Genomic DNA, 22969 nt, shown 5'->3' with positions numbered 1-22969 from the left:
TTCTGAAATTAATACACATCGTTACAACAGAGTGTTTCTGAAATTAATACACATCGTTACAACAGAGTGTTTCTGAAATTAATACACGTCGTTACAGCAGAGTGTTTCTGAATCAATACACATCGTTACAGCAGGAAGTTCCTGAACTTTGGTTGCTCGCTGTCTACTTCTTGTGTCATCAATCCTAAGGTTGATTTGCGCCGTGGAAGCTGCTCTCCACTGTTCTATGTCTGGGGCTAGTCTCTTGGGAGTTGTGTAGGAGTGATAACTGGAATCTCTCATGTTGTTGTTTGGCTCATCGAAATTTGCTCAGTGTAGCTGTATCTTGTGCTTCGTGAATAAATAAATAAATAAATAAATAAATAAATAAATAAATAAATAAATAAATAAATAAATAAATAAATAAATAAATAAATACGTAAATAAGTAAATGAATAAAACACGTGCCCGTTAGGGAAGTTCTCACTGTATACAGTATTTTATGCATGTGTAAAATATGAAAATCCACAGCCTGTTTCCAGTCTTTCGACCGGGTCAGGAATGGAATGAATGAAGCCCCCATCTAGCGGCGAAGATAGGAATTGTGCCCGCCGCATTTAGAGGTGACGTCCCGGTGGCAGATTCCCTATCAGTTGTTTATCTTCTCTTTTCTTGAAAGATTCCAGAAAACTTGGAGATTTATCGAACATTTCCCTCAATATTTTTTTTCGTCCCCTAATTTCTCGTCATATAAATCAATATTTACCCCAATTTGTTCTCTTCAAAACCATATTACTATATTCATATTATGATCTTTACTACCTTTAAAAACTCAGTTCAAGCTTGATCGTTGTTTTTGTCATTCCAAGCAATGTACGCCTCCGTAACGTGGCGGCTAGCACCATTAACTGCAGTCCTTGGGATCCCGGACTCGATTCCCGGTAGTGCCAGAACACCCTCACCCCTATTGTGTGTGAAAAGAGCTGCACCACTTCGGGGAGAAGGACACGAGTCTACTTTGCTCTTCCGCGCCAGATCGGAACATACCGCTTAGTCGAGCAGCTCGCGTCCTTAATCCCAGATTTTCCCAGCCCACAATTTGCAAAAAAAAAAAAAAAAAAAAAAAAAGTTGTGTTTTGAATAAATCGTTTATTCAACTTTCTCGTAATTGGTGATTGCACAAACTGATAATGCTTACCAAAACCAAACCGCATGGTGCAACAGCCCCGAAGGGCCGTGGCCTACCAAGCGACCGCTTCTTAACCCGAAGGCCTGCAGATTACGAGGTGTCGTGTGGTCAGCACGACGATTCCTCTCGGCCGTTTTTATTGGCTTTCTAGACCGGACTCGCCATCTCACCGTCAGATAGCTCCTCACATCCAGGTAAAAATCCCTGACCTGGCCGGGAATCTAACCCGGGGCCTCCGAGTAAGAGGTAGGCACGCTACCCTTACACCGCAGGTCCGGCGACAAAGTTTACAAAGTAATTAAATTATGTTATGATCTGGTATGAAAGTTGAGCATTTACAGTTTTAGATGTTATGTATGTTCTGTCCTCACCTCGAAGGCTGTTCGGATTCTCAACAGCTCCAACATTGGCTGTCATAGATGGCCTAGGCATCACTCAAGAGGCGTACTACGGAAATGAAGAGTGAAGTAGTTTCCCATTGTTTTCCTCACCGAGCCAGAAGTTGCTGTTACATACCAGTCTGCCAAGCCCACTGTCATGAATGCACCAACCAACCCTATGAGCAACATCTTCACACCATTCATAGCAGAGACTGGCTATATAAGGAATGGCATTACAAGCATCGCTCATACCTCAGTCACTTTCATATTGTCAAAGCCAAGGATAAGACTGAGACAGGTCAATGAAAGTAACAAAATTGCTGTAGCCAATACCAGAAGACATAGTGCACTGTAAACACTATGTGTTGTCAGGCAAGGCATTATAATAATAATAATAATAATAATAATAATAATAATAATAATAATAATAATAATAATAATAATTATTATTATTATTATTATTATTATTATTATTATTATTATTATTATTATTATTATTATTGTTACCGTGGTTTTGTGGTAGTTATGCGTGAAAGAAGGTGCGGGTGTGAACGGGTCTCAAACTACGAAAGTAAAATTAATTTAAAATTTAACCAGGTTATATTTTCTTTTCAAAAACAAAGAAATAACAAGCATGGCAGGTACAAAGTAGCAAGTCAAAGGGTAGTTACAATATTTACAGGATTTAGGGCTTCGAGCCCGCCCCGAGAGTTAAACTGCCAACCTAGCAAAAAAAAAGAAGTTATTAAGAGGCCATTACCTGGTGTTGAACAGCTGGAGAAGAAAGAGGCGCTTCCCGCCCCCTGCTATGTACCTTACACACTGAAAGATGGAACAGAAGTGGCCCGGAGACCCTAAAATCAGCAGTTTATATCCTCTCGCGGAAGGTTCTAGGTGTTAGGGGAATGAAAACACCCTCCCACAAACTTTTTATTGGGTAGGATACAGCAACATATTCAAGTTGGGGGAAGATACCTATGATTGGTCAGAAATTAATAACAGAAATTCGGGATTGGTTAAATGCAAAACAAGGGGAAAGAGAGGGGTATACAGCCAACTTAAACAATAACAGAAAAATTTAACAAAGAACAAACTTTTGAAATAAAATTTTCTCCAAAGAACAGTTATTTTTCTTCGCACTAGGGTGCACTATTGTAATTCTTCAGTAGTGTCCTCTAGAAGAGAAAGTTCACACTTCTTACTTCAAGCGAAACAAAAACACATCAAAAATGACACAGTTCAAAAACTCAAAATTTTCCACGTGGTGACATCTCCTGAGAAAGTAGAGAATTAATAGCGTCAATAAAGTTCAGACTTCCTCCAGCAGAGGAGTTTCAACAGGCGCAACTTTTAAATTAGCGGCGTGGAGGTGTACCGCCCGGTACAATTATTATTATTATTATTATTATTATTATTATTATTATTATTATTATTATTATTATTATTATTATTATTATTATTATTATTATTGCATGTTTTGAAATATTAAAATTGTAATTATGTCTTTCGATTTTTTCCTACGTAGATAATGACGGTTATTGACTTATAGTTAGGAACCTCTTGGAGCGTACAGGGACACATCAGTAATCAAAGCGTGTGTCAGGCCAAGCTTTTTACTCTTTTCTCAGAAAACCTTGGTTGGTTTTTTCCCTCGGACTCAGCAAGGGATCGCACCTCTACCCTTCAAGGGAAGTGTCCTGGAGCGTGAGACATTTGGTAGGGAATACAATCCGGGCGGCCTCACCTGCTATGCTGAACAGGGGCCTTGTGGGGGATGGGAAGATCGGAAGTGATAGGCAAGGAAGAGGGAAGAAAGCGGCCGTGGTTTTAAATTAGGTACCATCCCGGTATTTGTCTAGAGGAGAAGTGGGAAACCACTGGGGTGGGAATCAGCGCCCCTCCCTCCTACAACTCAGTTGACCTCGCAAGGCTGAGTGGACCCCGTTTCAACCTTCGAACTTCTTTTCAAATTTCGGGGTAGAGCCTGGATTTGAACTCCGGGGCTGGCAGCTAATCGCTCTAACCACTACGCCATAGAGGCGGGCTTTTTAAGAAATCACCGAGAACAAATCGAGCTGATTTTCTTCGGATCAATTGCAGTTCTCGTACCAAATAAGCCTGATCGCCTTTCTGTGAGACGGCACCTGGAGAAGAAGAAGAAGAAGAAGAAGAAGAAGAAGAAGAAGAGGACCGATGAGGTGGCTGTGTGGTGTGGTTCACGCAGCTGTCAGCTTGCATTCGGGAGATAATGGTTCGAACTCCACTGTTCACAGCCCTGAAGACTGTTTTCCGTGGTTTCCCATTTTCACACCAGGCAAATGTTGGGGCTGTACCTTACTTAAGGCCACGGTCGCTTCCTTCCCGTTCCTAGCCCTTTCCTATCCCATCGTCACTGTAAGACCTATCTGTGTCGGTGCGACTTAAAGCGGGTATAAGAAAAAGAAATAGTTTGCCCTAAAGGCGTTGGGTGTTGCCATAGCAACCGCAGGTCGCACACTACTGTGACGTCACTACTCGGTAAGTGAATGCAGCTTCACAAGGTGCCATTATCTTTTTATTTTTCCTCTTCATATCGTGGTCCTGGAGGGAGAGTAAATAAGCGGGGGGACGAGATATGAAGCTGGTAATGTCAGACTGAGGGGATTCCCCGCCACCTGCAGGCAGGCAGGAAGGAAGGAAGTTAGAAAGAAAGGAGGGACGTAGGCTGTATTTATATCGGGCTGGGGAGAGACGAGCTATTTTAGTTTTGTGGAGCGTTAGTGGCTAAAACAAGAGGCTAGCTGCAGCCTCTCTCACTGTTCCATGTGAGAGTGATTAAAAGTGTGGTGTAGTGAAAGTGTGCGTGTGTGTGTGCAGTGTGGATATCAGTGTGGATTCCCTGCACTTCTGTCATCCTCGCTGTGTCCTCATCTTGCTACTGTAAGTTCTCAAATTCTAACAAGATTTCAGACAGCTTCTTAAGACTGTGAGTTCATTCCACATGCAGTATTAAGTATACGAGCAACACGAGCTTTATTGAATACATAAGTAAATAAATAAATAAATAAATAAATACATGAATTAATATTAAAACACTTTCCATGTTATTGAGATCTTTATGCTAGAATACTAGTCTGAATTTCTGTGATATCTAGGAAGAAGTTGCTTGTAGCCACACGTAAACACTGCTACAAATGTGAAGCACTAATCCTGATACTGCTGTTTTTTCTTGAGGTATTTAATTTCTCGCATTTGTAAACCAAACATTTGCGGCAGACACCACTCCGTAGTATTTGCACCTTGGTATAAACTCTGCTCCCCAACACTATACAAATATTTTTGCACCAAGGAGGATAGAAGGTCTATCAATTCAAATTCTGAACGAGTAGCCTTGTTATTAATAAGAATAATGTTATTTACTTTACGTGCCACTAACTACTTCTGTGGTATTTGGAGACGCTGAGGTGCCAGAATTTAGTTCTGGTGGAGTTCTTTTACTTGCCAGTAAATCTACGGAGACGAGGCTGAAGTATTTGAGCGCCTTGAAAAATACCACCGGCCTGAGCCAGGATCAAACCTGCCAAGTTGGGTCGGAAGGCCAGCGCCTCTACCATTTCAGCCACTCAGCCCGGCAACCTTATTATTATTATTATTATTATTATTATTATTATTATTATTATTATTATTATTATTATTATTATTATATTGAATAACCTTCGTTTTCCCTACGAATTGGTGGGGTTTAACTAGAATCGTTGAAAATGGGCACATGGTTGACGTTGTTTGAGTTATCAGTCCACAGACTGGCTTGATGCAGCCCTCCATGCCGCCCTATTATGTGTTAACCTTTTAGTTTCTACGTAACTACGACGTCTTACATTTTTTTGCTAGTGGCTTTACGTCGCACCGATAAATATAGGTCTTACGGCGGCGATGGGATAGGAAAGGCCTAGTAGTTGTGGCCTTAATTAAGGTACAGCCCCAGCATTTGCCTGGTGTGAAAATGGGAAACCCGTAGAGGCGCGCGGCTGTGAGCTTGCATCCGGGAGATAGTAGGTTCGAATCCCACTATCGGCAGCCCTGAAAATGGTTTTCCGTGGTTTCCCATTTTCACACCAGGCAAATGCTGGGGCTGTACCTTAATTAAGGCCACGGCCGCTTCCTTCCAACTCCTAGGTCTTTCCTATCCCATAGTCGCCATAAGACCTATCTGTGTCGGTGCGACGTAAAATCCCTAGCAACAACAACAAAATGGGAAACCACAGAAAACCATCTTCAGGGCCGCCGACAGTGGGATTTGAACCCACTGTCTCCCGGATGCAAGCTCACAGCCGCCCGCCTCTAACCGCACGGCCAACTCGCCCGGTCGTCTTACATCTGCTCTGATCTGTTCGTTATATTCATACCTTGGTGTATCCCTACCGTTGTACTGACTACACTTCCCTGAGTCCTATCATTCTCTTTTTTCTCGTCAAATTTCGCCAAATCTTTCTCGTTTCACCAATTCGATTCAGTATCTCTTCATTCGTGATTCGATCTACATATCTAGCAATCTTCTGTTACATCGCATTGAAAATGCTTGTCTTCTATTCTGAGTTAGTTATCGTCACGCTCCAGACGAAAGCCTTCAGAAACGTGTTTCTAATTCCTATATCAATGTTCGAAGTGAGCAAATTTATCTTCTTGAAAGACCTTCCTTGTTCGTGCTAGTCTGCATTTTATGTCCTCCTTACTTCTGCCTTCGCTAGCTATTTTACTAGCTGCTTCCTTTAAGACTTCATTTCCTAATCTAATGTTTCCTGCATCACCTGACTTCGTTCGACGGCACTCCATTAGTTTTGTTTTGGACGTATTTATTTTATTCTTATATTCCTTCTCCAGATCGGCTGCAGACTCAGATAAAATAACACCATCATCGGAAAATCTCAGAGTTTCCATTTCGTCTACTTGGATTGTGATTCCCTTTCCAAATTCTTCTCTGATTTCCTTTAGTGCGTGTTTCTATATAAACATTGGAAAAGACAGGGGACAAAAACTGCAGCCCTGCTCGACTGTTTGCTGGATTGCTGCTTCTTCTTTCTTCGCAGTCCTCGATTCTTATCACTGTAGACTGATTTTCGTACAGACTTTAGATAATCCTTCTTCCTCGGAATCTGATCTCTATCATCTTCAGGATCTCAAAGAGGTCGGTCAAATCAACATTATTGATTGCGCTTTCTAGATCTATGAATGAAATGTACGTGAGCTTGTCTAAATTCGTAGCAGGCACCTTTAATCAGAAATAATTTTCACTATAGTTAAAAGATCGTTGTGGGTATCGACACGCGATGTAATATATTTTGATAGTAATAAAATTATGTTCGGTAAATGAGTAAACATCAAAAATGCAAATACAATGCTCAAGTTCTCCTTATAAGTGACTGTATAGTGTTAAACAGTTCTTGTTCACTTTCTTTCCAAAATACGAAAACACCTACCAGGTTCGTTCAAAAGATCTTTAATTGCTAACTGCACACTTTACATCACTCTTTTATGTGATGCGTACTTAATAGCGTGATGGTTACCAGAAGAATTCCGTCGCGTAAGAAACACTGCTATCCGTTATGATTCTTTTCAATATTTAATAGAAGAGGCGGAAAAGAAAATCAAAGCGGAATTTGGAAATGGAATCACAATCCAAGGAGAGGAAATAAAAATCCTGAGGTTTGTCGATGCTATCGCTATTTTATCTGAGACTGCAGAAGATCTGGAGAAATTGCTAGATGATATGGACACAGTCTTGAGGAGGGAGTACGAGATGAAAAGAAAATACAGTCAGACGAAGTCAGGTGATATTAGATTACGAAATGAAGTCTTAGAGGAAGCAGGTAGTAGAATAAGTTACGATGGTAGAAGAAAGGTGGACATAAAATGCAGACTATTAAAAAAATAGCACAAGCAAGGAACCTCTTTCTTAAGACAAGAAATTTGCTCACTTAGAACATTAATATAGGAACTAGGAAGATGTTTTTAAAGACTTTCGTCACACTGTGTGGAAGTGAAACGTGGACGATAACTAGGTCAGAAAGAACGAGAATAAAAACATTTGAGATGTGGTGTTACAGAAGAATGCTGAAGGTGAGATGGCTAGATCGAATCACGAATGAAGAGATACTGAATCGAACTGGTGAGAGGAGATCGATTTGGATAAATTTGACGAGAAGAAGAGATAGAATGATAGGACAGATCTTAGGACACCCAGGTCTTGAACAGTTGGTTTTTGAAGGAAGTGTAGGCGGTAAGAACAGTAGGGGTAGACCAATGTATGAATATCACAGCAGATTAGCTCAGGTGTAGAAAGTAGTAGTTACGTAGACATGAAGAAGCTTAGCAGAAGATAGAGTGCCATGGAGGGCTGCATCAAACCAGTCCATGGACTAATGACTCAATCAGAAGCAAGACAGGACACATATGGATATGCAGTCCATCAGAACAATTTTAGTTGCCGTATTGTAGGGATATGTGTTTGCGTGATGTAATAAATACATCCTACAACCTACAACATAATGTGTTAAATATTTATTTTTCCTTTACGCGTTAGAATAAGATAATCAACACAACAAAAATTGTTCTGATGGAGTGGATATCCATTTGGGGCGTGACCAGTCTTAAGGGGTGGTATTGGTAAAATATGTCTATTTTAAGTATTTAGTGGAAAATTATTATTTGGAGTTTCCGCCTTAATTTTATGTATGTTTCGTTGATTTTGGTTGACTATAAATATTTGTAAACCTAAGAATGCTATGTTACTGCACAAGCCATTTCTCCAGATTTCCTGAACACTTATTTAGTGAAGACAAAATTTCTCGCGTGCTATTTGCTCTAGAAGGCGGTAATTTATGTCGATTTATAGTAAATATTCTGTTGCATAAGTTGGCTGCATTGGTTGCTATGATATCACTTCCTGTCTGGTGTTTATGTGGTAAGAAACACTTTACCGTCCACGGCTTGTAAGTGGCATTACACTTACAAGTCTGATTTCTGATGAACTACATTTTTTTGCGAATGTTTCCCATTTTCTCAGAAACTACTTAAGATAGAGCTTTGAAATTTCTGTCTGTCATTATTGTCTTTATATGGATCTACAGTGGTACCGGTATGACATATAGTTTGATCATAAATATTTTTTAAAATGAATAAATGTAAAAATGTATGAACTTGATTTAAAAATCCGTATGTTAAATTTAATAAAGCTAGAACCAAGAAAGTAGATCAATAAATGTATTAGGTACGTATCTATGTCCTAGCAAAATTTAGTTTTATTTCCTTGGGCAGTTCCTAAGAAACCGGGAAGTAAATATGTTAAATTTAACATTTAACATTATCAGGATAGGCCTTTGATACTCCCCTTAAGGAAAATGGTGGATAGGGGATAGGAAGAGCATTCTCAAATAGGCGCTAATATTTCTTAAGCGACGATACACTTATTATATCCCTTGTGAATTCTATCTTTTCGGCCCGGCACTTATTCTTATTTTTTCCATACTTATTCTCCTTACTCCTATTCATGCACTTCATTCTTCTTATTCTTATTCCCACACTTATTCTTCTTTCTTTCATATTTTTCTTCTTATTCCTATTCATATAGTTATTCTTATTCCCATTTTTCTTTGTCCTACTCTTGTACTTATTCCTCTTATTCATATTCCCAAACTAATTCGTACTATTCTACATCCTATTCCCATACTTATTCCTGTACTTATTATTCCAGGTCCTATTCTCATTATAATTCGTAAGGTTATTCTTCTTCTTCCTATTCCTAATCTTACTCTAATTTCTCTTGTTTGAATGTTCACTTTGCTTCGCTGAACCCCTCCAGCCGGCTTGTTTCGCTGGATGCTCTGCAATAATCTCATTCTATCAATCTCCTCTGTGATGGAAGAGACGTGTCCTATTAAGACGGAGACAATGGGATACTGGAGGTCAGTCAATCAAAGCTCCTTGGCGGAAGCATTCAACTATCATAATGATCCTTGAAGTTTTCTGCTGCAAGTTCTTGGACTCGTTACAAGAATGTAGCGTCTTCTCTTTGAGTCTGGCCGAGACCGCGACTGGGCGTGAATGGCTGATGTTAGGAGGCCTTGTTTACCAGTCAGACCCACTACGGCATCGCGTGTAGAGGACTTTGAAATTACTATTCAGATCTTTGTGTGAATATCAGAAATTCATAATTAAAATCAGATTAAACGAATTAAATTAAGAGCCGTATAGCTCTTGTGAGCACTCGGCCGAGGTCGCCATAAAATATTGTTAAGTGTAATTTCAGAGTCTGAAAATAAAATATATTTTTACAGGACGTATCAACATTTAATACTTTAGGGATGATAAGTTTATGTTTGTGCATAAAAATATACTTCCGCCACACATTTTTTCATATCACCAGTGCGTTGTTTTTTTTGTAAGAAAAAACGTGGTGGTTCTCACCCGAACTTCTTCATAAACTGAATTTCACATTTTGTTCATTTCTCCAGATGTACCGTCTACTTCTCTTCCAAAGTACCACTCTGAAGGAATGTTGACTTCCATCTGGTTTTCTGTTCCTAAACTTGTAAAATCCTGGCACACCTTACAACCTAACATTTTTTTATAAAGCCAGTCGTTTTTCTGGAAAAGTAATTTTTCTGAGTTAATGTCCAACAGACGGGCCCACCATGGTCAGAATTATCTGACGTCGCGGCACGTTTAACAGAATATCTAATACTACCTAACGTTCCCCTTCCTTCGTACGATTTATAAGCGAATATTAAAGTGTTTAATGACACAAACATGCAATGTGAGTTACAAACTTTCTAAATATACATCCTGAGCCGAAACAAAGTTAAACATAATGGGGATGGAAATTAAAAAATGGATGAATTAAATCACAGCCCACAGGAGTTCTCAAATATGGACAAGTATGCTTAGCACAATACAAGTGTAGCTTTCCGCAGAATGGCGCGCTCGTTCTTGAGCTGGCCTGGTCTCGAACGAACAACGATTTCACACGAATGATGGCGAACATGGCATCACGTTACCCTTCTTACTTACACGTGAAATGAGTTGCCTATTCATTAGTGAAGACGCTAGAGCCAAAAACACAAGGTTGCTGAATATTCATGTAAACGTCTAGAGTTACAAAGAAAACGCATATAACGTTTCTTGTAGAAATTATGTTTCAAGGTCACTTGGAGCATTTCAATTTTCGTTTACCCGTTATTTTCGTTGATGTAGAGCAACACTTGCCCACATTTGGGACAAATTAATTTTAAATCCCCCACTGGTTCGAAGTGGTAGAATCACAATCAACAATATCCCTTGCGTGGCCTAGGATTTCAATATAAATCGTCACCAAATTTCAGCAGAATCGATGCAGTTGTTACTGACCCTATCTGGAGCAAACAAACATATAAACAAACAAACAAATACCATCGCATTACACTGACTGACACTGTTTTTAGTTTAGGTAAACTAACGCATCGACTATGGCTACACAATAAATAAATGGGGGCATGTGAAGCCTCATAAAGTAGCCTACTTTATGGGATTATTCCAAACATTTATCGAGGTGTAAATAACGAACAGGTAACTTACAGCCAATTTGCTTGAATTGTGTGCTTGTGGATATCAAGTTTAAATATACAGATGTTGGTGCGACCTACCGGGCCACTCTATTTATGAGCGTACCAATGAATTAAAATACACGAAATTAAAGTTCGTAAGGGACACGCTGATGAATATCCTTTTTATTATTAATGCATTAACTTCTAGTACGGTATTATGTGTGGAATACACTTCTATACGGTACAGAAACAATGGATAATGAGGGCGGAAGAATAGAGGCATTCGATATGTGGATTTGGAACAGAATAAAATGAGTGAGCTGGAACACAGAATAAGGAACTCGGAAGTGGTGGAGAGAGTGGGAGAAGAGAGAACCATGCTAGCAAAATTGGATAGGGCATAATCTATGACATGATTCCTTATTACGAGTAGCGATGAAAGGGATGGTAAAAGAGGAACGAGGATGGAGGAATACGAAAACCATCTACTAGACAGCATTAGAAAAGGAAACGAAGGGTATGTAGAGTTCCCGAAAAAGTTATAAGACAGAGAGATGTGAGTGTCACAGCTATGACTGGTCGTGTCGAAAAGCAGAACAACCTCTGGCGATGATTCAGTTCTTTGTAATTAAGAGGTGCAGCGATGCGATGAACATTTGCATTTCCAAGTCTAACGTGACGCCAAGGGGAAACATACCAAAGAGGCCTGAAGGGAATACAAAACCGGAATAGGAAGATCATTTCAAGTGGAGTGTATGTTCTCGCAGTTGCGACTAGTAGTATAAAGTTATCCGGTTAATTTATTTATTTGTTCGTATGATTTTCAGACCATCTTTGCTGTACGGGAGTGAAAGCTGCGTGTATTATTCATGATATCTTACTCACAAGTCGGAAGAAATATTGCTGTTACGAGGTGGTGGAAACTGCGGCTGTGGGGGTACTTGCAATGAGGAGATAAATGCTAAGTTACTATTCATTATTTCGCTTCTCATCTTTCTCTCCTCTTTTGAAATGATCCGTTAGGGTCTCCTTTTTAGTGATTTCTCTTCAAATGATTTTAGTCTATGGGCTCTTTTTCTGAACTCTCTTCTGCTGTGGATCATCTCTAGTGTAATTCTAACTTCTTCTGCTTCCCTCTTGACCTCTGTACCCACTTGGAAGTGGTCTTTAACCCTATGATGTACCTGAAGATATTTTTGATCAGGCTATTGCTATTTCTTTTTTGGCTTTACGTCGCACCGACACAGAAGGTCTTATGGCGACGATGGGATAGGAAGTGGAAGGAAGCGGCCGTGGCCTTAATTAAAGTACAGCCCCGGCATTTGCCTGGTGTGAAAATGGAAAACCACGGAAAACCATCTTCAGGGCTGCCGACAGTGGGGCTCGAACCCACTATCTCCCGATTACTGGATACTGGCCGCACTTAAGCGACTGCAGCTATCGAGCTCGTTTTTTTTTTGATCAGGCATTTGTCATCCATTCTTACCAGGTGTCCCTAGAATGTCAGCTTTCGTTTCCGCATTGTGTCCGGGATCTTTTCAGTGTACTTGTAGAGCTCCTCATCTCTCCTTTTTTGCCCATGTCTCATCAATAGTCTTCTGTGGTAACAGAATCTTTTCAGAACCATTCCTTCTTCTCGAGTTCTTTCAGCTCTCATTTTTATTTAACCTTTTAGTACTCGCGTTACAGAATGGTACATAAACACTCGCGCCGGGCCTGTGTAAGTGTACCCATGACGTAATATGAAGGTAATTGTAATTCCTCCTCCTCTCAGATGCCGACATCGTTTCTTCAGTTGAGAACACTCTACATTCTGGTTTGTAGTCTCACATGTGAGCGATTGAGAATTTTAATTGTGTCAGTTATGTTCTTGAGATCATTTAGCGTAATTTGTAGTTCATTACATCAATTTTAATTTCTGTGCTCCATTTAATCGTGGTATTGCTATTTCACAATTGTTCTACTAATTCTAGTTTCTGGTGTTCTAATAAGATGTCCAAAAAATGAGATGCGCTTCTTTCTAGTTGTGTTTAATACTGGTTCAATTTCCTCATAAACTGTGTTATTTGAAGCTATTCTCAATGGCCATTAACTTAACAGTGTTTATACATATAAAACCAAAACCAAACCAAACCCCATGGCACTACAGCCCTTGAAGGGCCTTGGCCTACCAAGCGACCGCTGCTCAGCCCGAAGGCCTGCAGATTACGAGGGGTCGTGTGGTCAGTACGACGAATCCTCTCGGCCGTTATTCTTGGCTTTCTAGAGCGGGGCCGCCATCTCACCGTCAGATAGCTCCTCAATTCTAATCACGTAGGCTGAGTGGACCTCGAACCAGCCCTCAGGTACAGGTAAAAATCCCTGACCTGGCCGGGAATCGAACCCGGGGCCTCCAGGGTTTATACATATACACGTTCTAATTCTTCTTCTTTCTATCTTACGTATCTTACCAGTTTCAGCTGTACTGTATTAGCAGTGTTTAAAATAGTTTGACTTGCATAAGCCACCTCTCTCTGTGTGTATGTTTTATAATGTCTTCATTTTGCTGCAATTGATGAGCTTTTGTTTGCTGTATGTGTTTTTTTTTGTGTGACATGATTTCCTTTGTTTAGTTTATTTGTTCTGTTTTGCCAGGTTGGTTTTTAGTTTCGATTGTAAGTTATAATTTCACCTAAATACTTATTTTGATTTCATGTTCATCAATTAATTATATTTTCGAGTGATAAATCAGTTAACATGCAAGGACATCAGCAAATCCCAAACAGTTTAAACTAATTTTATTAATTCGTATACATATTATGAATGCCTGACCCTTGGCTGAATGATTGGGCTCTGGGTTCGATTCTTGGCCACGCTGAGGGTGTTCAGTTTGTATGGTTGATTCCTGTCGATCGGGGTCTGGATGTTTGCGTCCGTCTTAATAGACTCACTCTACACCGCATTTCCGACTATTATAGCGCGTAGTCTCCGGAGTGGCCTGCTGGACGCACTTGGAGTTGACACCCATGTGTGACCTCCGCACTTGTAAGAGTGTGGCAATACATGCGATGTAATCTTATGTTGAATGCGGCACGTACAGCCAGTCTAGAGCTGCAAGAAATAACATAAGAGGTCAAAAGTACCGACCCAGCATGAATGGAACTGAGGAACAAAAGGCCAGCATGCTAACCAAACCATGGAGCCCCACCATAACATAATACACGTAAAATAAGAAATTTTAGCTGATCACTAATTATCTAGTCATTTCCTCGTATTTCTATCAGAACATACTTTCGTGCTGCGTCAAATGCCATAAGAACAGCAGATGTCCACTATGGCAAATAACTGAACAGCAGATGAAATTACATAGAGTCGGCGATAGTTTTATTACCATATATCAAAGAAAATTGATAACAGAAATTTCACTCTGGTCTCTGTGATCCGACGCGAGTAATTAACATAAAAATAAGACAATGTGAAGCCTTCAATCCTTCCGGTTTTATTACTCTGTTATTAACTGTATTCTTGTAAGAATTCTGTTACTGTTTGGAATACATTTGTTGGAGTAAGTATTCTGCACATTGAATTACACAATTAAATGTCCATTATTTTCTGAACACACTTGTAATCGGCCGCGTAATGAATGGGTAACACGACCCAGCATGTCTAACGTAATCCTACCGCAGGCTGTCTCTATGCGATGTTTAATTCCCTATGGAGTTGTAGCTGTGATAAGCTTATTTCGAAAAGTAAAATTTTACAGGAGGTAGAAAAATGATCAGAGCGTAAAAATTCATTTGAAAATTCGTTCTAGCACTTTTAGCACACGTTTAAATAAAATAAATGCATTGTCATACCTGAGCCTGCGTGGCTCAGGCAGCAGCGCGCCGGCCTCTCACCGCTGGGTTCCGTGGTACAAATCCCGGTCACTCCATGTGAGATTTGTGCTAGACAAAGCAGAGGCGGGACGGGGTTTTCTCCGGATACTCCGGTTTTCCCTGTCACCTTTCATCCCAGCAGCACTCTCCAATATCATTTCATTTAATTTGTCAGTCATTAATCATTGCCCCAAAAGAGCGCGACAGGCTTCGGCAACCGGCACAATTCCCATCCTCGCCGCTAGATGGGGACTTAATTCATTCCATTCCTGGCCCGGTCGAATGACTGGAAACAGGCCTTCGATTTTCATTTTTCATTGTCATACGGTACAAAGTATTTCTATTAAAATGTTGTAGTGCAAGTACCAGGCGAGTTGGCTGTGCGGTTAGGGGCCCGCAGCTGCGAGCTTGCATCTGGAAGATAGTTGGTTCGAACCCCACTGTCGGTAACAGTGAAGATGGTTTTGCGTGGTTTCTCATTTCCACAGCAGAAAAATGCTGGGGCTGTACCTTAATTAAGGCCACGACCGCTTCCTTCCCACTCCTAATAGGCCTTTCCTATCCCATCGTCGCAATAAGACGTATTTGTGTCGGTGCGACGTAAAGCAAAATTCAAAATTTGTAGTTAAAGAAATATTCGAAGAAAAATAATGGATTTGGTCATTTTTGGCATTTAAACTCTAAGCACTTCCATCTAGAAGGCATAAATTTCACTGCAGTCAACAGAAAGCTGACTTTATTTAACAGTGATCACTAGAGTCCAGATGTTTAGACAATAATAGGTTAGAATGCAAATCGATTTATCTACTAGGAACTGCCGTCTACCCGGTCTTCCATAATGTAGTGAGAGTAACAGAACTTGTAGGGGTTCTTCAAGGCCGGACCCTGCTGTTTATGCAAATCTCGTAGCAGAACTGTTTTTTTTCGGGTAGAGTATACTTGTTATTTGTTTTGGTATGTTTGCATTCTAACTTATTACAACCTGAACTTCCGGGCTCTACTAATAAGGACATAACGGAGAATAACTGAGAATTCATAATCTCAATCTCTAATCTTTTAAAAGTTAACCCTTCAAATACTTCCAGTAATAATTATGAACTGAAATATATGAATGCTCGTCCACTCTTCACTCCCGTTTCCTGATACGCGGTCGTGAATTGTATGGCTTGATTTTACGGCCGAATGCCCTTTCTGACGCTATCGTCAATTGAGGAGTTAATCAAGATTAAATAAATTAGGGTGAATGAAATTGGGTAAGTAAATGGAAAGAATCGGCTGTGTAGGAACTGTCTCCGCATTTGCCCGGGAGTAAAAATTGGAAACGACAGAAAACCATCGTCAGTAAAGCTGACGGTGGCGTTCGAATCCCTGTGTCTCCAGAATTCAGAGCGTGGCTCTATGGCTACGGTGCTGGATCTCACCCTATATAAATAGATTTTCAAATTTCTCTCCTACGACATAACGTCTGGCATCTCGTTCGTTCCGTTGTGTGGGAAGTTTCGCTATGAATTTCTCACCCTAAGAGCGAAGACGCCTCTGCTTCCCGCGTGAGGTTCAAGGGGGCCTTGACAGCGCATGATGTGTGGGAACTCCGGGCTCGTCAATACAGAGAGGCGGTAATAGGCTTCGTTTAGGAAGAGCAGGGAAGCTCTAACAAACTGGCAGCTTCTCCGTTTCCTTTGCGCGATAAAAAAATAATTCAAAGAAGACTCTCTGACAACAGAGAAGGTACGAGTCTTCGAGTGACAAAGGAGTTCTTTACCTTCTTTTCACTGCCTGCCAGTAAGTGATATCTTCAGCAGGGGTTCTGATAAACTTCACTTGTGTGCAAGGTATATGCTGGCTGTGACAGTGTTGTACCCCAGCGCCATCTCTAATTGTTACAAAGAAACCTCGCTTATCAGGCGCAAGCATGGCGAGTGACTGGAAGTATACAAAATATGCTAAAATAATAGCGATTATTGTCTTATTGTCTTAAATGGAAGTAGAATTCCACAACAATCCCATTTTAACTCTTAATGCTTAATGCTCGGAACGGAAGAAATTGAATTAGTTTTTCATTATGAACTGTCGCGGTTCTACTTTGAGTAGCCTCATTTTCGTCAGTGTTTTCTGACCCCAGAACGTCTTTCTGTTCTGGCCGACGCTAAGGTTTGAAACGCTCGACACAAAATGTGACGCTATTTGACAACGCTGATATCTTCTTATCTGTTAATGATATCGTCATTATAGTTATACCGTTGTAAAGAAGAATTCTTAAGCTACCATTCGATATAAAATGAATTCTGTGACGTCATTCGTCCGGTCCGGACATTTATGGCACTTCTCCACCTTCTTCTCCCCTTCTATCAATTTGTCCCAGTTCGTGATTTTTCGCCTTGCACACCTCTTTACTGCAATTATCCACCTTGTTCTAGATCATCCTCTCATTGTCTTTCCCTCGAGCTTCATCCCCACAATCTATTTTTGGTATTATTTCCTTATCCATCCTCTTTACTTGTCCAAACCTTCGTAGCTTCTTCCTATCAATTCTCCCTTCTAAATATCATCGTTTCTCACCCTGTCTTTTCTGGTCTTTTTTTTAAATCATACCTTCTAGTTTAGTTTAGTGTCCGACTCGTTGGATGAATGGTCAGCGTACTGGTCTTCGGTTCAGAGGGTCCCGGGTTCGATTCCCGGCCGGGTCGGGGATTTTAACCTCCATTGGTTAATTCCAATGGCCCGGGAGCTGGGTGTTTGTGCTGTCCCCAACATCTCTGCAACTCACGCACCACATATAACACTATCCTTCACCACAATAACACGCAGTTATCTACACATGGCAGATGCCGCCCACCCTCATCAGAGGCCTTACAACGGCTGCACAAGGCTGGAAATAGCCACACGAAATTAAAATTAATTAAAGTTTAGTTTAGTAATGTTTTATTTTGACTGGCAAATTAAGACCTTCAGGCCATCTCTTCCATATTTTGCTTTTTGCTTTACGTCGCACCGACACAGATAGGTCTTATGACGACGATGGGACAGGAAAGGGCTAGGAATGGGAAGGAAGCGGTCGTGGCCTTAATTAAGGTACAGCCCCAGCATTTGCCTGGTGTGAAAATGGGAAACCACGGAAAACCATCTTCAGGGCTGCCGACAGTGGGATTCGAACCCACTATCTCCCGGATGCGAGCTCACAGCTGCGCGCCCCTAACCACACGGCCAACTCGCCCGGTTCTCTTCCATATAACCAGGCACTTAAATATACATATATTACAGTACATTGCATTACTTTAAAATAATTAGCTTTAATACAAATTGAATTAATAATAATACAAGAATAATGAGTGATGAGAGTAAATTAAGATGAAATAAATTGAGATTAAATTATGGTAAATTAGATATAATAATCAATTTGCGTTTGATTATTAAAAACTAAAATGTACTAAACTCGTGTCCTCATCCCGAGGTGGTGCAGCTCTTGTCAGGCACACCCCCAATGGAGGTGAGCTACAAAAACATACCAGCCCTCCTGCCATTCTTAAATTTTTGGCAGTACCTCGAATCGAATCGAGGTCCCCGAGTACGGCAGCTAATGACACTAACCGTTACGCTATGGAGGTCTTATACCTTACGTCACACTCGAGTTAGGTCAACGGTGGGATAGGACACCCCCTGTGGGTGGGGGCAGTAGAATAATACCCACGGTATCCCCTGCTTGTCGTAAGAAGCGACTAAATGGGGTCTTGGGGCTCTTATCTTGGTATCGTTGGTTGGCGACCGCGGGGTCCTTAGCTGAGCTTTGACATTGCTTGCACTTACCTGTGCCAGGCTCGTCTCTTTCATCTACCCTATCGGGCCTGCCTTGGTCAACTTTTGTTCTTTTCCGAACGCGACGGTATTAGGTTTGAGAATCCTACAGCGTTTTTTTTTTTCAATTTTCTCGCCCTTCGTGGCCCTTGTCTTTCTTTGGCCAATACCTTAATTTTTCGAAGTGTTGTATAGAGGACAGTTGCCTACTTCTACTTCCTCTTAAAACAATAAGCACCACCGGAGAGGGCATAGTTAGGATAAGGAAGGGACCGTCGCCTTAATTAACGCACGATCCCAACATTGCCCAGTGTGAAAATAAGAATCTACTGAAAACCATATTTAGGCTGCCGACAATAGGAATTGAACCCACCATCTCCCGAATACAAGATAACAGCTATGGAGCATATAATGCTATAATGATCGTCAATCTCTTTTTCTTTTCCTTCTTCATGTGCAGTCTCCATTCAGGAGATTGGTGATTACCTCAGATATCCGGACTTGAAATGATGCAGTCCTCAATAAATCGCTGCTGATCCATTATCCAGGATGTACAGTATAATCACTCGAAAACTGAATGAGCGCATTTCATTGTATGTTCTACACATTATTGATGTTTATTCAGACTTTTATTATCAAAATATAATTCATCTCTCATGTAGATACAAACCCTCTGGATACCAACAATAAATATTATATCTATTGGTTCAGTTGTGGTTGAGAAAAGGTATCTGGGAGGAACTTATAAAATATCATTCTGTGACTGTACATCCTCCACCCAGTGTTCATCTGCCTTCTATTTTCCATTGAAGGTTTAATCGTAATTTTAAACAGCAAGTGACCCCACTTATCTCAGTCTCTTGGCCTTCATGGTATTCAGAATTTCCTTTCTCTTCGCACATTTTTCTGACAGTCTCTTCTTATGTGATCCAAGCCATGTAGCTCAAACGCAGAATATTCCTGCACGTCCATAGTTCAAGGGATTCTAATGGATTCACGGTGTTACCTTTTAGGGACCATCTGTCCCTTCCGTACAAGTGATGAAAACTCGTGGGGTATTAGTAGCACTCTAAAAATAGTACACATTACATATTCCGTTTCTCCTCCAAGTGAACAATAATTAGGCTAAAGCCCGGATTTTCATGCGGTAACAGGTTAGATTGCAAACTAATTTGGTTAGGTGGAAGTGTCGGCCACCTGCTCTTCAATAATGTAGCAAGAGTAACATAAATCATAGGGGATTCTGATGGGCCGTACCGCTAATGTTTATGCAAACCCCATTGCATAATTGTTGCTACTCGCTTCAGTAAGTTTGCATTTTACCCTATTAATACACAAGTCCGCCTTCGTAGCGTAACGGCTAGTGCTATTTTTTCAATGCATTAAAACTCAGGCTCTAAAATTACTCGTAAAATAAAGATAGTTCGCTTTAATCAATCCGATTTAGTCTTTTTTATTCCACTAAATCGATTGAATAAACGATCGATGTGAAGGGTAAACGTAATGTGGACAAGGAATGAACTTAATGACCAAAAATTATGGCTTCTGATTGAGGTAGCTAAATATATTGAGGACCAACGATAGAAAAGGGTAAAAGTGCCAATATATGAAAAAAGTGTATTGACCATGCCGCATATAGTGGTAAACGTTGTATGTGCCAAAAGTAATTATTTTACTTCGTAGAAAGTTCAACAGGAAGAGCCACAGTCCAATTTCTTAGCCATTTAATAAAGAAATGAAGATTTTAGAAGCTAAATATTGTTATGTAATGATATAAAATTTATTTGATGCAGAATACTTGCACTTTGAAGACCATAGGTAATTTTTATTCCTGGTATTCTTTGGTAGAGAAGGGCGAAAGTGCCAGTTTGCAAGGGAACTCTGTTATTGGCTTTGACTGGAAATTGGCTATTTTGGAAAATACAAGTAAGTTTGTTATATTTTACTATAAATGTAAGGAAAAAAATACTGATAGGGCAGGTTGGTGTGTCACCAATACAAATGGTCCATTATTGGACATTATAAATTTTCCAGCTAAACCATGCTAACCTAAAATATTTTTGGCTCTTTCACCCTTTTCTATATTAGGTCTTCAATTGAGGAAACCAGTGTGTTGCCCCAGTGCGGTGTGAGCACATCAGTTGGATATCGCACATTCCCAAGACACTGGCCGCCTAGCGACACCGTTACTACTACTAAAAGTTTACATTGCTTAGGGGGGAGACGGTCCTCTTAGACGGGAATGCCGTCTCTCTTGCCAGGGAAATGGGATACGGTGTGAGAGGGTTGGCGGCCGTGGTCTATACTAGGAACTGTCCAGGCATTCGCCTTAGTGCAGGAGAATAGAAAACCACGGAAGACCATTTTCAGGACACCCGATGGTGAGGACCAGCCTCTCTCCGTCTCCAGAACACAGAGGCTTAGAGCTACGGCAGAGCCATGGTTACCCCTCCCCTGCTCGACTGGTCGGTCGGAGTGCAGAGCCGTGGAACCATGGACTTGTAGACTAAAACCTACTCTTCATCCATCACGACACCACTGCAAGCACAAGTAGGGGAAATGTGCATCTGCCCTTCTGCGTTCGCATGACTAAGACATGCTCAGGAGTAGAATGCTCATGTGTCAAGAACTGAATTCCTGGTGCTACTTAGGAACCGTATGCTCTGGTATTTTACTACTATGCCGATTGCTTCGATTATATAACGCGAAAGTTGGAACTCCTGATAGAAGGCTCACCCAAAACTCATTCCTCCCTGGAATATGGTTAGTATCTGCAACAGATCAATACAATAATTCCCTTTTCCGTGATCGGATAATCTCTTAATATGCCGAGCATTCCCCTCCCCATTTTTTTTACAAGTTTCTATTTTTTAAATATTCAATTTGCAGGGTAAATACACATACAGAAAACTAAAATATGTGCACACAAGATTACATAGAGTTCAAAAATTAACGTCAATAAACCTTATGAAAATAATTTTTAAAGGTCAGAAATAAGGGCGTGGATATCCTAGAAGTGTCAAAGAATTTTACACGTCTTGATGCATTCCATATTTACAGATACATTCCTGGGATCATTGGCAGCCGAGCGTAGAGCTAACTACTGTATTCCACATAATGCCGAGGTAGAGAATAGTGAGAAGTCTGTACTTCGTCCAAGGACCCTCTATGGCCTATAGAGAGATAACTTTGCTTAGGTAAATTTATTTCAATCTGTGTCAGGTTCAAACTTTTTACATTCTTAACTCCACCGTCAGAAAGTTTCAATAATTACCATGTGTCTAATATTCACGTCCAACTCTTGGAGTGGTACGACAGTGCTGCGATTATGTTGGCCCTGATAAATTTATGAAAACATTGGTGAGGCACCTCCAAAAATAGGCAGTATCGTAAAGGTAATATGCTGAGAAATGGCTATCCTATTCAGCCCCTGCGTAGCTGCATTAATGATATTTCCCTTTTATTTACTAATCAATCCAATTCGAACCTGCACAGTGCGCCAATTAGCTCGTGCATCATGAACAGATTCTCCGATATGATGAAAAATACAGGACATTAATATTTAAAGAGTTTGTGTTTAACATAATATATTGACATTGGGTTTCATTTACTAATAATGAGCATTAATAGCTACATTCCAATTATGAAACAATTACATCCACCACCCCTCCTTCCCCTGGGCCAATTACTCTGTAAAATGTTTGATGAATTATTCAAATACCAGTAGATCCATGCTGCACGCATTTCGAACAACAAATACAGAGCTAAAAATATTGGTCTTTCAAGCTACCGAGGTTTTGTTCCACAAGTTAAATTGGATATTTTAATGGTATAATTTTGAGTTTGTCAGCAAAGTACGCGTGTGTTTGTCTCATCTTTAGCTTGAAATCTCGTGTATTGCCAGTGTTATGGTATCGAATCTTGGCCAGTTATTTGGCTCTTTTAGTGTGCTTAAGTGTGTCGATGAATTTACTGAACATTGAATGACCAGTTTCCAGGGCGTAATTCAGACAAACTAACATCTCATAAGACGGGTAGTATTTCCAGAGTACGTTGCTCGATTCTTCTTTTCATTATTTTGTTGTTAATTTTCGTTTCGGCCGTCTATGGATCACGTTTGACAATCTTTGCAGTATTTTTAGCCTTCTTTTCTTCACTCACTGTCAGTATCTTTTCATCCTTTCTCCTACTTCCTTCTTCTGCTCTTCTGTATAC

The 22969-nt window shown here is 40.4% G+C and overlaps 1 protein-coding gene across 1 annotated transcript in view; it reads left to right on the top strand.

The window, feature by feature from the left end:
- The first annotated feature begins 4196 nt into the window (after positions 1 to 4196).
- The window catches only part of LOC136886849 (two pore potassium channel protein sup-9), a 201415-nt gene continuing 182642 nt past the window's right edge, over positions 4197 to 22969 (top strand). Inside the window, exon 1 of the mRNA XM_067159696.2 lies at positions 4197 to 4467. The gene's annotated coding sequence lies outside the window, so the exon portion shown is untranslated. The remainder of the gene's footprint in view (positions 4468 to 22969) is intronic.

This window comes from Anabrus simplex, chromosome X (genome assembly GCF_040414725.1).
Source record: "Anabrus simplex isolate iqAnaSimp1 chromosome X, ASM4041472v1, whole genome shotgun sequence".
Lineage (NCBI taxonomy): Eukaryota > Metazoa > Arthropoda > Insecta > Orthoptera > Tettigoniidae > Anabrus > Anabrus simplex.
Note: the sequence above shows the minus strand (reverse complement) of the source record. Positions and strands in the feature narration are given on the sequence as shown.